Source organism: Dermochelys coriacea, chromosome 3 (assembly GCF_009764565.3).
Source record: "Dermochelys coriacea isolate rDerCor1 chromosome 3, rDerCor1.pri.v4, whole genome shotgun sequence".
Lineage (NCBI taxonomy): Eukaryota > Metazoa > Chordata > Testudines > Dermochelyidae > Dermochelys > Dermochelys coriacea.
In genome coordinates, this window is record NC_050070.1 from 35464546 (window position 1) to 35481315 (window position 16770).

The 16770-nt window shown below is 40.7% G+C and overlaps 1 long non-coding RNA gene across 1 annotated transcript in view; it reads right to left on the reverse strand.

Moving 5' to 3' along the window:
* Nucleotides 1–2295: 2295 nt before the first annotated feature.
* The window catches only part of LOC122459233, a 28598-nt gene continuing 14123 nt past the window's right edge, over nt 2296–16770 (reverse strand). The window contains exons 3-4 of the long non-coding RNA XR_006279772.1: nt 6595–6600; nt 2296–2309 (exon numbers count right to left, since the gene is read on the reverse strand). This is a non-coding gene — a long non-coding RNA (uncharacterized LOC122459233). The remainder of the gene's footprint in view (nt 2310–6594; nt 6601–16770) is intronic.

The window sequence follows — 16770 nt, forward strand, 5'->3', positions numbered from 1 at the left end:
CCATACTAAAGGATCTCAAAGACATTTCTAAACTAAAATACATAATTTTCATCCTATACAAATTTATAAGACACTTATACATAGACCAAAATCCAGATTCCCAGAGCCAAACTTGGGTCTGAATCCAAGGTTAACACCCCAAACCTAGGAGAGAGTTGCAACATACTTAAATCTGGTTAGATTCTATTTAAATGTGGAAACTCCAACTTCAGGAATATTTTTGGCAAAAAACACAAACTCACCAGTATGAGGCAGACATGAGGCATGGAAAATTTTAGCCCAAAGGGTTAAAGTTTGGCAAAGCTATAACCAACTGAAAACAGTCTTATAATGGGAAGTTTCAGAGTAGCAGCCGTGTTAGTCTGTATTCGCAAAAAGAAAAGGAGTACTTGTGGCACCTTAGAGACTAACAAATTTATTTGAGCATAAGCTTTCGTGAGCTTTCACTCAATTTATGCTCAAATAAATTTGTTAGTCTCTAAGGTGCCACAAGTACTCCTTTTCTTTTTATAATGGGAAGTGTCAGGTAACCTTAATAATAGGTAGTACTATCAGCTAAGAGAGTGGGGCAACAGAACAATCTTGTTGTTATGTTAGAGTTATTAACTGTACTGTCAACAAAGAAATCAAGACTTCCTTTCATCTGAAGGATTTAATATGTACTAGAATGGCTGCCATCAACTTAACCCTTATTTTACTTGGATAAAAGGCTAATGGGCTATTTTCCAGAGTCCTATCCAAGAGAGTTCAAAGACAGATTGCCAGTTACTGCTCCAGAGATTACATACAGCAACTGACAGGGAAGGGAAGAACAATGACGTATACATTTGTTTTCAATCCCAGCAAAACTATTGGCTAATATTTATAAGCATAAAAAAATGCAAAAGAAAAAGTGAACCCAAGCTTTGAAATATTAAAAATATAGCAAAGAAAAAATGCTTTAAAAAGTAAACTCCACTAACTTACCAAATCAAAAATGAATATTTATTTCCTTTAAATATAGTCCTGTGCTGAGAGGTATTCTTACCACAGGCTCTTTATTTGGGAGCTAGTGGTTGGATATGGGTAGGCAGTTGGGATGTCTAAGACATATTATACCTCTGAGTCAGGAATCTGGGTATTTGATTCCGCTCTCATGTACAGCTGTGTAAATCAAGAAAAACTCCATATAAGCGTGCAGAGAATCAGGCCCTGTGTTTTGCAGTCTGCACTTTTGCAGCTATTTGGTCCTTAGCTCATTACCTTTTGCAACCTTCCTCAGGATAGATTATAGTCCCAGAGTAGCTTTAGCAATTGAGAATCCCCGGGACAAGATGTTAAGATGTTTTCATGGCTGCATTCCTTGTTGCTGATACATATGTGCAATGTGCCTCCCAAAAACATTCCCATGCTGTACCTCACCACAATGTGAGGTTGGAAGAGGGAAAACTGCAAGGAGGAGCCAGCTGAGACTTAAGCCCATAGGAGCAGCTGTAGAAGCGGTTTAACTAGGGACCTTTGGACCCTAATGTCAGCGTATTGTCTACAGTTTTAACTGGACTTTCTGTACCCAGTGGTCATTGTCTGTTTGCTCCAAACCCTTCCTTCTGAATCTCTTCAACTCAGACTCACTCCACAACTTCACTTCATACCCTCTGTCTTCATCCCATCCCTCTTCTCATTGCACTGTCCCCATCATCCTTCTTCCTTTTTTGAAATGGGGTCCTCAGTGGGCTCTGTGACCTAGTGGTTACCATCCACTCAGTCAGGGGTAGGTGATCCCGGGCCTTCCCACTCGGCTCTGACTGAGGGCCCTAGGAGGGTCAGGAGCACTGATCCCTCGGGGTGGACTCCACTGTGTTGTTCTCCCTGGTCGCTTTCTACTGCTGCTCTCTCTGCTTCTGGTCCCAGATAACGAAAAAGAAAAGATAGAAAGGAAACCAAATCAAACCGTCCACCCCAACCAGGCTCAGCATTAAGTTCTGGTGTATCAGGGAGGCATCTAGCCTCTTTGACAGGAGCCTGCATCCGATGAAGTGAGCTGTAGCTCACGAAAGCTTATGCTCAAATAAATTTGTTAGTCTCTAAGGTGCAACAAGTACTCCTTTTCTTTTTGCAAATACAGACTAACACGGCTGCTACTCTGAAATCTACCAATTTTGTCGCCCTAAGCAGTCACTGCCGAATTGCTGCCACTGCAACAGCTGCTGCCCCATTCTAAATGCCGCCCCAAGCACCTGCTTGGGAAGCTGGTGCCTGGAGCCGGCCCTGCCTGCACGGTAGGTCTGCACTCTTTCCCAGCCTCATCCCTTCTGAGCTGCATTTCTCCCCTTTTCAACCCTGTCCCCTGTTGGAGCATGCTCTGCAGGGTTGGAGGGGTCAGGCTAGCTGGGTCCGGTATTGTCTTTTAATCCCTTCTGTCCCAGTGTCGGGTTTGTATACCCCATCATTCCTTTCTTTTTATTTCCATATAGCTGATCCTCTCCAAAGTAAACCCATCCAAAAAACCAACCAAAACAAAACATAGTTGAGTAACATGACATTTGCTATCCTCACATTGTTCACTCTGCTTGTGTGTTATACTCCTTCCCACACCTTATATTGGGCTTGTCTATGTAGACCGTACGCTTTCTGGGGAAGGGACTATCTCCTACACTATGTTTATACAGTGCCCTCAGTGGGGCCTTGTTCTCTGTTGGTCCCTACACAATATCATGATAAACACAATGAATTCTGAGTAGTGTGTCATACCACACACCACCAGATTAATTCAGTTGAATTTACAGAATCTATTTTTCCTTTCAATTTAAATAATGTGGTGTGAGGCTTCATTAAATAAGCATTATGAAAAATGGAGAATTAAAGTTAATAGTAGAGTTAGAAGTTCCTGGATCTCAGCCCTGTACACATTCCCCTATGCCCAGAGAGGATTATGGATTGGCAGAGGAATATTCCTTTCACCAAACTTGTGTTTTCCCTGAAATATTTAGAAATTAATTTGAGCTAGATCAGAATAATTCAGGGGACTAAGGACTTGACTACATATCTGATTTAACTAAATATTATATATATATATACACACACACAGCCTAGCAATAAAATGCATTCATAATCTACTGTATATGTATGGAGTGTGATTTCAAACCCCCATAACTTTGTCAAATCAAAATCAACTTCAGCTGGGGTACAAAAAAAAGCATTTCTGACTGTGGACTATTTCCCTGCTAAATTTTACCTTCCTATCACCAACCATTTCAGTGCTGCAGCTGCTCAAAAACATTCACAAGATTTTTTCTATAATAGGAAAATATCATTTTTTCTACCCTCCTCTCATTCAAAATTATCCGAACATTATTTGCTCAAACTTGCAAGAGCAATTCACCTTCATGCAGAAACCAAGCTTAGAAAAATTCAGCCCCAGAGGAGAAAGTTTCAGAAAGTTACGTGAGAAACTAAACATTGGGGGTTATAATAGAAACCTGTTATGCAACCTTAAGTACAGGAGTCACAACCGCATCTTGCTCTAATACAGTAGCTGTACACCAACATAACTGACAGTTATCACAACAGTTTTGGAAATCTTGTATATTAGTTAAGCACAAAAGCATAGCCAACGCACAACCACAAAAGTAGGGATACCACAGGTCAACGTTTGGAAAAATAAAACTCAGCTCAAACATTTGTCCATTAAATTCCTCACCATTTTGCAATTTGTGGCAAAAAGAGGGATTTTTTTAGTATTAAAAAACTAGGTTTGCAATTATTACACAATTTGTCTCTAGGTTCTTTTATCCTAATGACTCTAATCAGAAACAATGTTTTGGTTTTAGGGGGTTACTTCATTCAATTCGGCTTCTGTTTATTTGAAAACTCAGACTGTCTGGATACTCCTTTAAAAAAAAAAAAAAAAAAAAGCCAGACTATCCTTTGTTTACTCTTGGATATAGACTATGTGATAACTTGCCTCTTCCATCAGTACCCTCAGCCTGTATGTAAACATCAGAGTAACAAGGCCTTTGTGATTATGTCTTTCTCTAAATCCCCTTTTCTAGTCAGGTGCTAGTGAGACTGTGCAGTCATGGGCAGCTACTTCAATCTTAAACAGATCCCTTCATTCTTCATGAAAATTCCTAGAAGTTCTCTCTTCCTTATAAGTATTAATTCTCAGAGTCAAGCATCTCACACACGAGGTGACAGATTTGAAAAACAAAAAGGTGATATTGTTGAACCAACAATGACCCTAGGAACCAAGTGTGAAATGGCTCCCAGGTAGAGTTGTGTACCTTTAGGCCCATATTTTTAGAAGTCTGTTACAACTCATCTTTAGGATGCAGGGTGCAACTTGTGGTCGGCTCAATTATTTTGCTCGACTTTTTCCCAACCTGGGGACCAGCCAAAATGGTGGCTAGCCACTCCTCTCTCGGCATTCCCCACATTGTACCATCCTTACTCAGGTCAGGTAGTACTTTGCTCTGTGGGCAATTGCAATGAAGCCTTTAGAACCGCTGAGTAAGGTATTACTGAAATTGAGTAACAGCAGCAGAATGTGGCTGCATGGAAGGTGGGAAGAATGGGGGAAAGCAATAAATAGACTATGAAGCAGTGTATGGATCCCTACCACATGGAACATATTGACTGACAGCTGTTTCTAACAGTGTACACTCAGGCTAGGGCCCAACTTTTCTATATGAGATCACAGGAATGCCCAATATATTTTTGAATGGGTGACTAGAGTTCAATTGCCAGTGTATTACAACATTTTATTGGCTCATATAGAAAGAATATTACCATGAAAATAATGTTGAATGACCAGACAATGTTTTAATGTAACTCACCCTTTCCTAATTTGGATTCTGATCCATAAACACTTACCATGGCCATAACTTCACACTGAACTCAATGGGAGTACTCAAGCGCGTAAAGCTGATCGGATGCATTAGCATCTGCAGGCTCATGTATAAATTTTTCCCTTTTTCCCTTTTATAGTGTTGCATCATTTCCTTTAATTCAGAAAGGACACCATTGATTAACTCAGACGGGAAATGTGAAACCGCTGTGCAAAGACCCCAGGCCCTTAGCCTACACCTGATGAAGTCATTGGTAGCAGTAAGGGACTCTTGGGTTGCATTTCTAGAGAGCTTTTTGGTCATTAGAATTCTTGGCAGAAGAAATTATGGGTCAGAAATAACCAAGTGCAGTCATCAAGATTAAAAGCAATTGCACAAATTACAATGAAATAAAGCTAGGAAGATTTTTTTAAAACCGCTCTTAAAATACAGAGCAGGCATTTAAACCTCTAACCCCTACCGCAATGACTTTTTTTTTTATGTGAAGATTGATTTGAATGTACAATTTAGTAAAACTGTTATAGTCAAAACAGGAATAATGGCATCTGGCAGAAGTCCTGCTCTTGATTGACCATGTTTCACCAAGATTATTATTAACTATTTCAAAGCCTGGCTGAGTTGTTTCACCTCTCTTCATTCAAACTACAAAATGTATCTAAACTAACATCTTATATTCAAGCTGCCCTAATTCTAATGTTTCTGAGTTCTCGTCTGCTGGAACTGAATCTTATGTGTCAGCATTTGTGCTATAATTGGAGCAGTTATTTGTTAGGACACTTTTTATATACTTCACAAATTTGCCAGACTCAGCCTATTTACAAGATGCCCATTAAAATAGATATTTTAATTCTTGTTATGAATGGATATTTTCTACACCACTTGACTACAGAAGTCTGAACTCCCTGCTTGTGCACTGTTTCTTTTTACATAAAGCCATCACATATGATCTTTAATTTTCATTGTGACAGTAAACAATGTCTTGTAGGGGAAACAGGAACTCAGATATAAATGCTATACTGGCTGGCTACTAGCACTAAGATAAGCAGTATTTTTCAGTGTTTCAGGGAAAGTATTTAAACTTATTGACTAAAGCCATGCCTCTACCTTAATCTTAAGGATACATGCAAACCAGTCATCAGAAGTTAGTCACAAGGTTATTTGAAATTGATCTAAAATCCTGTTCTTCATGAACCTTGAAGTTTGGTACATTCTATTGGCTATTCAAAAGAAAACAACACAAATTTAACCTTTATATCAGAGGTAATTATTTGTACTTCCAATTTCCACTGTTCAAGTGCCCTTCACATGCACATGTATCAAGGTGAGCAATTGACAAGATTATAGGAGTTCCTTCCTTGAACTAGTTATGTTGGGTGGCTCTACTTTGGAGAAATGGAGTGCATCTGAGATCAGCAGTTCTATTTATCAGATTATAACCTAGAACATACGTATAAACATGTTTATCAGCTGGGTGTGTGCAAAAATTACATCCATTTCAATATTATATGCTGTCACCTCTGAGAGGAGTTATTTTCTCACGGACAGTTGTATTTTGCACAAGGGCATTTTTGATCATGAGCATAGTGTAGCGTGTTAGTGGAGGAATATGATGTAAGGAAAGGGACCTTGTTCCTCTCACTAATATAAGAATTTCATAGGTTCTAAAACAGGCATATGCAGTCATATGTTCTTGTGATATTTACTATAACCTACATGCCAATTTTACAGTGTGTCAAGGTCTGTTGAAATCATTTCATTCCATTTTTACCATCCACTGAAAAATCATAAACAGTATTACTAGGAGGCTGAAAATCTGCCTATTTATGAATAAGAGATTGAATCTTAAAATAGAAGCCTCTCTTTATTGATCACATGCTGCTTCTGAGACTAAAAAACTAAAGCTAGATAATGTAGGGATGACAGTCTCGGCAAGCGAGAGTGCGTATCACTGGTAGCAATGCTCATACCCAGGTCCACCAGAAGTGTGGGCTGCTACCAGACTAGTATTTAAATCTTTAAACTTCTACTTAACAGAGACAGAAAAATGCAGCTCTCTTGGTCATTGGAGTAGTCCCATTGACTTCAATGGGACTCCTCGTGTGAGTAAAAAGGAGCCTGCGTTAGCAGCAAAACCGGAGTCTAACCTTCTCCTCTCTCCCCTGCAAATGGTATAATCTCAACCATAAAGCAGAAATACAACAAGCCCTCTAACTCTATTGAAACTCATTATTATTATGGGGTAGGATCAAAGGCAAAAATAGGGAATATAAAAGTTAAGAATTACTTAGACATGTTAGAGCTCTTCAAGTTGGCAAGACGTGATGAAATATATCCTAGAATACTTAAGGAACTGGCGGAAAAGACCTCTGAGCCATTAGCAATTACCTCCGAGAGCTCGAGGAGGATGGAGAGAGCCCAGAGGACTGGAAAAGAGCAAATATAGTCCTTTTCCATAAAACGAGGAATAAGAACAACCCAGGAATTTATAGTCCAGTCAGCTTAACTTCAGTGCCCAAAAAAAGACAATGGGGCAAATAGTCAAATATCAGGTTGCAAGAACCTAGAACAGGGGCAGGCAAACTTTTTGGCCTGAGGGCCACATCGGGTTTCCAGAATTGTATGAAGGGCCAGTTAGGGGAGGCTGTGCAGGGATGGCCCTGCCCCTGCCTCCTATCCGACCCCCCCCCATCACTTCTCACCCCCTGACGACTCCCCTAGGACTCCTGCCCCATCCAAACCCCTGTTCTCTGTCCCCTGACGGCCCCCAGACCCTCCACCCCAGACTGCCCCCTGCTGCCCCATCCAACCCCTCTCTCTCATTCCTGACTGCCCCATCCAACCCACCTGTTCCCTGCCCTCTGACTGCCCCGACCCTTATCCATACCCCGAACTTCCCTGCCCCCTTACTGTGCTGCCTGCAGCACATGTGGCTGGAGGCGCTACAGCCACGCCGCCCAGAGCACCAGGTCAGGCCACGGCTCTCCAACTGTACTGCCCGGCCACCCAGAGCATTGTGCCAGTGGCGCAGTGCACTGACGCTGTGGGGAGGGGGAACAGCAGGGGAGGGGCTGGGGACTAGCCTCCCCAGCCAGGAGCTCAGGGGCCATGCAGAAGCGTCCCGCGGCCCGGATGTGGCTCGCGGGCTGTAGTTTGCCCACCTTTGACCTAGAAGATAAGATAAGTAATAGTCGATATGGAATTATCAAGGGGATAAAGGGAAGCTGTAGATGTGACAGATCTTGACTTCAGTTAGGCTTTTGATACTGTCTCACACATGATCTTCTCGTGAACAAACTAACTCGGGAAATACAGCCTAGATGAACCTACTATAAAGTGGACACACAACTGGTTGGAAAAGCATATCCAGAGGTTCAGTGGTTCACAATCAAGCTGGAAGGGGACACTGAGTGGGGTCCTGCAGGTATCTGTCTTGCATCCAGTTCTATTCAATAGCTTCAGAAATGATTTGGATAATGGTATAGAGTGTACACATATAAAGTTGGTGGATGATAACAAGCTGGGAGGGGTTGCAAGCATTTTGAGAACAGGATTAGAATTCAAAATGACCTTGAAAAACCGGAGAAGTGGTCTGAAATAAATAAGATGAAATTCAATAAAGACAAATGCCGAGTACTACACTTAGGAAGGAATAATCAATTGCACAAATACAAAATGGGAAATGACTGCCTAGGACGGAGTACTGCAGAAAAAGATCTGAGGGTTATAGTAGATCACAAACTAAAATTAGAGTCCTGCATTTCTATGATTCTATCATCATATTTTTCTTTTCTGTCTGACTAGCAGGCAAATTATGTGGCCCGAAAGAACATCTTTGTAGAGAATAAAAAATATTAATAATATTTCTACATCAACTCAAGTTCTGCATTTCAAGTAATAATATGCTGCTTTAATCTAAAATTTATCACCTACACCATTAAATACAAGGAAGATAAAAGGCCAGTGGAGGAAAAAATAGCAGAGGAATACCTGACACAGAGAGAGCCTGGCTGGTTAGAGCTAAGGGGAAAATGCTATAGGAGGTATTACTATTGACATAAATTAATGTCTACACATATTATGTTCAAATAAAACTACAGACCTTTATAGGGAGAATAGAAGTCATTGCTCTTTTTTAAAATAAAATGGATTATATGGGGAAATAAGGTCATCAAAATATTTTCAGTGAGTAGCAAAATTTAAACATGTGATAACACATGATTGACTGACAATCTGAGGGAAGCATTCAACAATTATTTCTTTAAAGTATATACTATATTTTATACTTGGAAAACATTCCATATTCTGATTCGAAAACCCCAGCAGCATTAAAGTGATATAATCTGATCAATTACGGTAATTACTTAACGCCACTGGAACAATTCAAGACCAAATCCTATGGTCATCTGCATGGGTCTGAAATGCAGCAGAAAGACCATGTTTCAAATGTCTGGGGAAGGCAGTGAGGAGCAGGGAGAAAGGGATTCAGGAGTTCTGTGGGAGCTCAACATAGTCTCTCTTCACAGTGGGATTTTGCATAGGTTATGGAGGTGGCAGGTTCATGGTAAGAACTGGCAAGAAATGGGTCACATTAGCGATTCCTCTTGCAAGCCTACAATCTTCCTGCATGTCTGTAAGGCACCTAATGTGCTTTTAGTGCTGTATAAATAATAATGATAGCAATGGTAGAACAGTAATGTGCAAGCTACGCTGCTGCAGGTTGGGGCTGAGTGCTCTGTTCCGCCGCTCTGGGGGACCTCCTTGAGTTCACAGCCTGTTTACTCAGACACGACAAGAAATAACACCCCTTTTGGAGCAAACTTCTCTGTCTAACCTATTTAATACTCCATTCTTCACATAGCTGATATTTCTCCAAACTGAGTATGCCCATTGCTTGCTTGTGTTTGTTGTAAGATCATAAGTTTAGCTGTAACCCAGATTTTGCTCTGTGCAGGGAAATAAAGATGAGAGACCTATTCTTCCCCTACCATCCTAATATGGGATACCCAGGATTTGCTCCCCATGCATAGAGACAAGGTGCTGTTTCCTTATTTCCTACTGGGAGAGACCTGGCAAAGAGAACTGAACCAGTACAGGGGTGGGTAGTAATTTGCTTCTGATATAAGAGATTCCTCTTGGAGCAAGGGGAAAGCAAGCATAGCACTGTAAGTCCCTATGCCACAATTCCTTCCCAGAGATACTATTGGGGTAGCACAGCAATACACCACCCATGACTATGGGCTGTATCTCAGCGACACAATTTATCCTGACTGTCAGATTGTAAACTTTTTGGGTCAGGGACTGTGTTCTTTGAAACGTGTTTGTAAATGTCAACACAATGGGACTCTGATCTCAGACTGGATTCCTACGCACTACTGTAACAGAAATAATTAATACTACCACATAGTAGTTAGAGATTAAAATGAGGCATTATATTATAAAGTCCCCCCCAGCAAAAGCAGATTACATTCCCCTGCATTGAACACTACTGCCAGTATTTTAGGATTAAACATTTAAGAAACAAGTAGCATTCTTTTGGTATAATGAATAGCATGACTAGAGCTACTTGGAAAAAAACAGTTCCTGTTTATACTATTACTCCCCAATACAGTAATGGTAATTGTTGTTGTTTGAGATCTGTTGTGCACATATATATGCCATCATAGGCATATGTGCTCTCAATGCACTCAGATTGAAGACTTTTGCCAGCAGTACAGATGGTGGCACATGTCCCTGCCATTTGCATGCATGGGGTTGAAGGTAAAGATGGGTTGTGGCCCCCGCCTCCCTCTCCATTCCTTTGCACCATCATCCATCAAAGAGCTGAAGGAGCAGTGAAGGTGGGAAGGTCATGAAATATCTATGCACCATACATCTCAAAGAACAACAATTACTGTACATGTGAGTAATTGTTTTTTCTCCTTCCAGTGATTGTTCAGGTGACCACCTAGCAGCTTCCTCATAGGACTTTTTGAAGTGAGACTGAGCCCTGGTTTGCTGAAGTTTGCATCAGCATAAGCACAGGAAGCTTGAGTAATAGCAATGTCTGGAAAAGGCACATTCAAATGATCATGTTGATGCTTTATAGCTGTCCACTACAGGTATGTTGCTGAAAAAGACTTACGATGTGAATTGAGTCCTAGTGAAATGGACTGTTATTATCAAAGCTAGGTCAAAACAGAGTTTACTACATTCTGATATCCCGTGGGATATACATTGAACTGTAACAGACTGTCCCTTAAGCCTTTCAGCATAGGTCACAAAATGTCTAGAACATGATATGAAGAAAAAAAGAACTTCGTATGGTCTAGGTAATAGGGCAATGCTCTACGGGCATCTAAGACGAGAAATCTTTCTTCTGCCTTGCTGAAGTGAGCCTTCAGAAAAAACATCCATCCTCCAAGTGTTCTGATTAAAAACGGAATGCAGAGACAACCTTGGGCATAAATATTCCGTGTGGCCTGAGAGAGACCTTGCTTTTGTAGAATACAACGTAGAGAGGGTCAGCTAGAGGTGCCTGAATCTCTGACATTCTTCTAACAGAAGTAATCACTACCAGAACACACTGTTTTCATTAACAGATAGGTAAAAATGATGTTGCCATAGGTTCAAAAGGAAGCCCAATTAAGACAAGACCAAGTTCAGGTCCCACAGTGGAACCAGACATGAAAGAAGGAGAGTAGTAGATACATAAGCTCCTTAAGCAATCTTGCTACCAAGGGGAGTGAAAGGACTGAAGATCCATCCACATATAGGTGTAGCACTGAAATGGCTGCCAAATGGACTCATTGAACTGACTGAGAGGCCAGTATATTTCAAGTATAAAAAGACAATCCAGTATATGTCTGATCTCTGTGTGAAAAGGCAATAGTGGAACTCAGCCTGGATCAAAAACCTTCTCCATTTTGCTGCATAAGTGGCTCTGGTGGAAGCCTTTCTATTGTTGACCAATATGGCCAGGACATCCTCAGAGCAGACCTTCTCAGTGTAGCTCGTCCAGTTATCATCCAAGCTGGATGGAGACTTTGCAGTCTGGGGAGACACTTGCCCTGGTTCTGAGACAAGTGATCCTTGATCAGAGGCAGATATTGGTGATTGTATTGAGAGCTATTGTAGGTCCTGTGACAAAGCTCTGTCCTTGCCTCCGTGGTCCTGTGTTTCCTGGTGGATTTCGCTAGCCTCAGAGGCTTACCATGACCCTGCACGTAACCCTTCTCTCTCTAGAGACAAGGGTCACAGTCTACTGAGCCATTTTCATCATAAGCCAGCAAGGGAGGTGAGGAGAAGTTATCCTTCCTTGCACAGTCTCTGTCTCCCAAACTCAGTGATTAATCAGGGGGCAAAGGTGTGGAGGGGAGCCCAGGACCACCCTCTACTCTGGGCTCCAGCCCAGGGACCCTAATAATATCAGCTATGGTAGCTGACCTTTTAGAAACATGACATGTACAATTCTCTGGGCTACTTCCCCCACAGCAGCCCTCACTTCCTCAAGCTCTGCTTCACCCTTACCTCAGAGCCTCCTTCCTTGTGCCTGATATGGTGTGTACTACTCAGCCTCTCCAACCACACAACTTCCTCCCACAGCTCCTGACATGCACACCCACCTGACTAACTGGGAGGTTTTTAACTAGTTTCAGCCAGCCCCTGATTGGCTTCAGGTGTCCCAATCAACCTAGCCTTCTCCCTGCCTTCTGGAAAGTTCTTAATTGGCCCCAGGTGTCTTAATTGACCTGGAGCAGCTGTCATTTCACTTATCCTGATACGAGGGATTTGTTTAGCCTGGAGCTAATACATCTATCTCCCACTATTTCCTATAGCCATCTGGACTTGCCCCATCACAGTCCATATACCAATATTTTCTTCGCTAGGCTGAGGATAGCCAAGGCAATGAGGATTAAAATTGCTTTGTCCCTTTTCAGCTTCCTGATTACTCTCAGGATTAAAGTAACTGGAGAGAATGTGTACCATAGATGACTCAACCAGGAAATATTTAAAAGCATCTGTTATCGAGCTTGGACTGCGATCTGCCCTGGAGCAAAATCTTCTATAGTTTTTGTTCAGGTTCATCACAAAGAGGTTTATTGCAAGAGATCTCCATTTGTGAAAAATCCATTTCAGGATTTCCTTCTTTGGGAATCAGGAAATAACATGAATAAAAGTCTTTCCCTTTGTGTTAGTAAGGAACTTCCTTTAGTCCTCCCAACTGCAAAGACTACAGTTCCTGAAGTAAAACAGCCTCATGTGATAGATCACTAAATATGGACAGGGAAGGTGGGTTGGGGAAAGGGAGGTTTACCCATTTCTGCGGTATTGAGGAGGAGTAGTATACTTGTTTTACTAAAGGTTAGAGCGAAGTTTAATTAGGATATCAGAGTACTATAAATATGTTGCTTATGAAAGAGGATTTTCTACTGGAGTGGTCCTTAGCAAAAGTTTTGTCATACAAAATAAACCAAAGACCTTATACAGTGGGGTTGACCCTAGCTAGTCTATTCTTGCTCTTATTAAACAAGCTTATTTAAACTAAGATAAGCAAAACTGGCTGTGAAAATATTAAATAGGCATTAATATGCAGCATTCCCAATGGAAAAATTGTTAAACCCTTTTCATTATCAATATGCATGACAAGAGATTAATTTCTTACATGCTCACTCTAGATTGATAATATTTGTATTTTTTTTAATTGACGGTGTGCAGCCATCTTCTACAAAAGGAGTAAATACTTAAAGCTTATTCAGAAGCCTTCAGACTTCTACATAAGCTCTTTGACATTTAACCTAACCCTCATAGGTCATGACACTTTATCTGAGCTGGACATAATTACTAGTGACAACGGCTTGAAGCTATATTTTTCCTTAGTCCTAGTTATAGAGAAAAGAAGAATGGGGAGAGCAGATTAGGGGGTTGGGCAAGAATCCAATTTGTAGGTTATTAGTCTTGAAGGCATATTTTTCCCCTTGACGGACAAGCCTCATTTAGAAGTTTGTCTCAGAGAAACTGGTCACAGGGCAAAACACGTGATATGAAGTCTTCATAGACAGTTCTCAGTTACTGAATTCCAGTCAAAAGTTACTTCCACATATCTGACACAGTATCCGCGAATAACAAGTTTAAAAATGACGGTGTTCTCTTTCAAGTAGCTCATTTTCTAATCTGATTCTAAGAAAAGATTATAAATACGTTTGAAGTTTTTCCCTGGTAGGCTCCATGCACAGGACAGTTCAGTCTCACCTTCTGAGAGCCTTCCATTGAGTATCCATATGGATGCTACACTATAATTCTGATATTACTCAATAATTAAGAGCTGTAGTAAACAGTTCAAACAACTGCAGAATTCAATGCAATATTCAATTAACTCTTGTGACCAGAGTTTAATCCTTGGGTGAAGTTCACCTTCATGCAGAACACACACATAAAACTGATACACTACTTTACCACCTAAACTACCAAAATTGGACTTAACATAAGCCTTGTACTCAGGGTGAGTTTTATCCTTAGAGCGCAAGAATCTATTTTATCTTCGGTAATTTATATTGCTCCCATTACTGCAGTAACTGAGCAGCACACACAACAACCCCCTACCTCTCCCCGGTGAAATAAGGAAATGCTATTATCCTCATTTTACAGATGGCGACTTGAGAGACTAAGTGACTTGCCCAAGGTCACACAGGCAGACTGTGGTAGAGTAGGGACTTGAACCTACCTCTCTCAAGTCCTCAGTGACTGCCCTAACCACTAGACCATTGTTTCCTACATAAATATTTGTCTTTAGTGCTCTGTTTGGATGTAGCTGAAACTACATCCTGATAAAACTCCAGAAGCTGTCCTAATATCCTTGGCCCCCTTCATTAGTCCTGTCAACTCCTTCCCCTCAATCAAATGGGACCCCTCCTATTTCCATAGTCCGTCTTTAGTCTCCTTGCCACAAAATGATGGTGATACACCTGTCAAGTAGAGTCTCATCCATTCTCTCTGCCTGCCCTCAGCCAGCTATTGCCACTCTTTCCTTCTGTTGGTGCCACATATATGATTGCATGGGAACCAGCAACAAAGCAGTACAGGACTGGGGAGGTAACATGGACTGTGACTGGTTCCTCCCAAGAGTTTCAATATACTCTATCATCCAGCAACCAGCTGTCCTTCCTTCTAACTAGAACTGTGCCTCCTGGTAGTCTGGCTGACAGTCTATAAAAATGGCACGTTCTCAACATGTGAGGGATAGACCTTGTTTTAAGAGTTAAAAAATGATAAGCCACTTGGCGTAACTTCCGTGGAGTTTGCACTATCTAGGGATTTGGCCCAAATAATTCATCTGTAATGAAAGGACAGGTGGAACAGAGTTCTGCTTGTTAAGTATTCCCTACTTGAATGATGATTAACTATCCCTAGATTTGTAAGTGCTAGATTTGGTAAAAGTTTGCCAGTTTGAGAACCCAGAATGAGCTCTCTCAAATGAATGACACTCCTCTGATGCAACTCTCATTATTGCCTTCTATACTGTGAATTTTGAACAATTACTCAGATATGTTTAATCATCAAAATATATGAGGCACCACACATAGATTTATTTAACTGGTAAATTGATTTTATTCTGAACCTTTGAGTTACTGTCCTCTTTTTGGACAAACTAACATAGCTGGACATTTAAAAAATCCTGTTTAAACATGCAATTTCATCTGTGAAAAGTGAATTTTCCTGTTAAAAATTAATATTTTAAATGAAGCAGTCACTAGGAGAGATGGTTTAAACTTTTAAAAGGAGCAATTTTAAATTAGAAATGAACATTTCACATTAAGAACAAAAGATGTCAGCTATAGAGAAAGGATATTCAGGCTTTTTGTCTGTTCTGTGATATAAGAGGGTTACACTTTCAAAGGTTTATTCACAATTTTTTTTTAATCTTGTTGAGGGGGAAAGAGAATATATGCAGCTTCAGATAACTTTCACAAGAGAGTTTCTGGTCATCCCTATCACTACTAAGTAGTAGTCGCTGGTAGTAGAGGGAAATTTAAAAGTGTTTTTGAGAAATTGTGGGTGAAATCATGGCCTGCTGAAGTCTATAGCAAAACTCCCATTATTTGTAGCCACTAGTTTTGTGTAATAAGAGTCCAGCCACACCTGTGTCCCTACACTAGCCTGCTCCAGTATCTTCTCCATCCTGGACAATGCAGAAATAGAGGGGAGCCCTGTTTCCCTATACTTTAGGGGGTGGGAAGTTTTCATACACACCTGCCCCTCCAAAGCAGTCCTGCTGCATTGTAGGCCTGCCACAGCTTCTGTATTGCTGGATAAAATTTGCCTTAAATGAAAAACATCAGCAGCCTCTCTTCTCAGATGGTTATATGCATGAGCAAACACCTAATTGGTGCACATAGGTCAGCTATTTGTGCATATAAAATAGTAGTGCCCAATGTTGTGCAGCATTTGTACTCCCCTAATTCTGAGTGTCTGGTAACAATGTTTGTGACATAAGCTAAGTCAGCAAAGTAAACTGACATTCCAGTCAGCAGCAGCTGATGGTGCAGCACAATGAATAAAAATAAGCTAATTGTTTCAACTATAAATCAAGTTTAGGGATTGCCATGTAATTGCTAAGATTGTTCATTTTACCAGTAAATAAGTTCAAATGACCCCATTTACTAGTGATAAGAGCTATTTTCAGCCAAAAACCTCTGCTAGACAAGTCACATAATTACCAACTTATAACAAAGCTAGCATAAGAACGCTTGTATTACTATCATCAGTGGGAGGAAGTGATATAAACCAAGTAGGCTTTAAATAAACAGAAGTAAATCAAACAGCATCCTGCCATTGCTCTCAGTCCTGCACATTTAGACTCACAAAGTACAGTGTTTTAATATGAAATGTACAGAATAAAATCCCATCTTAAAGTTCAAACTTAAAATTTTAATAGATGGACCAAAACAAAATCATTTTAATCAGGAAA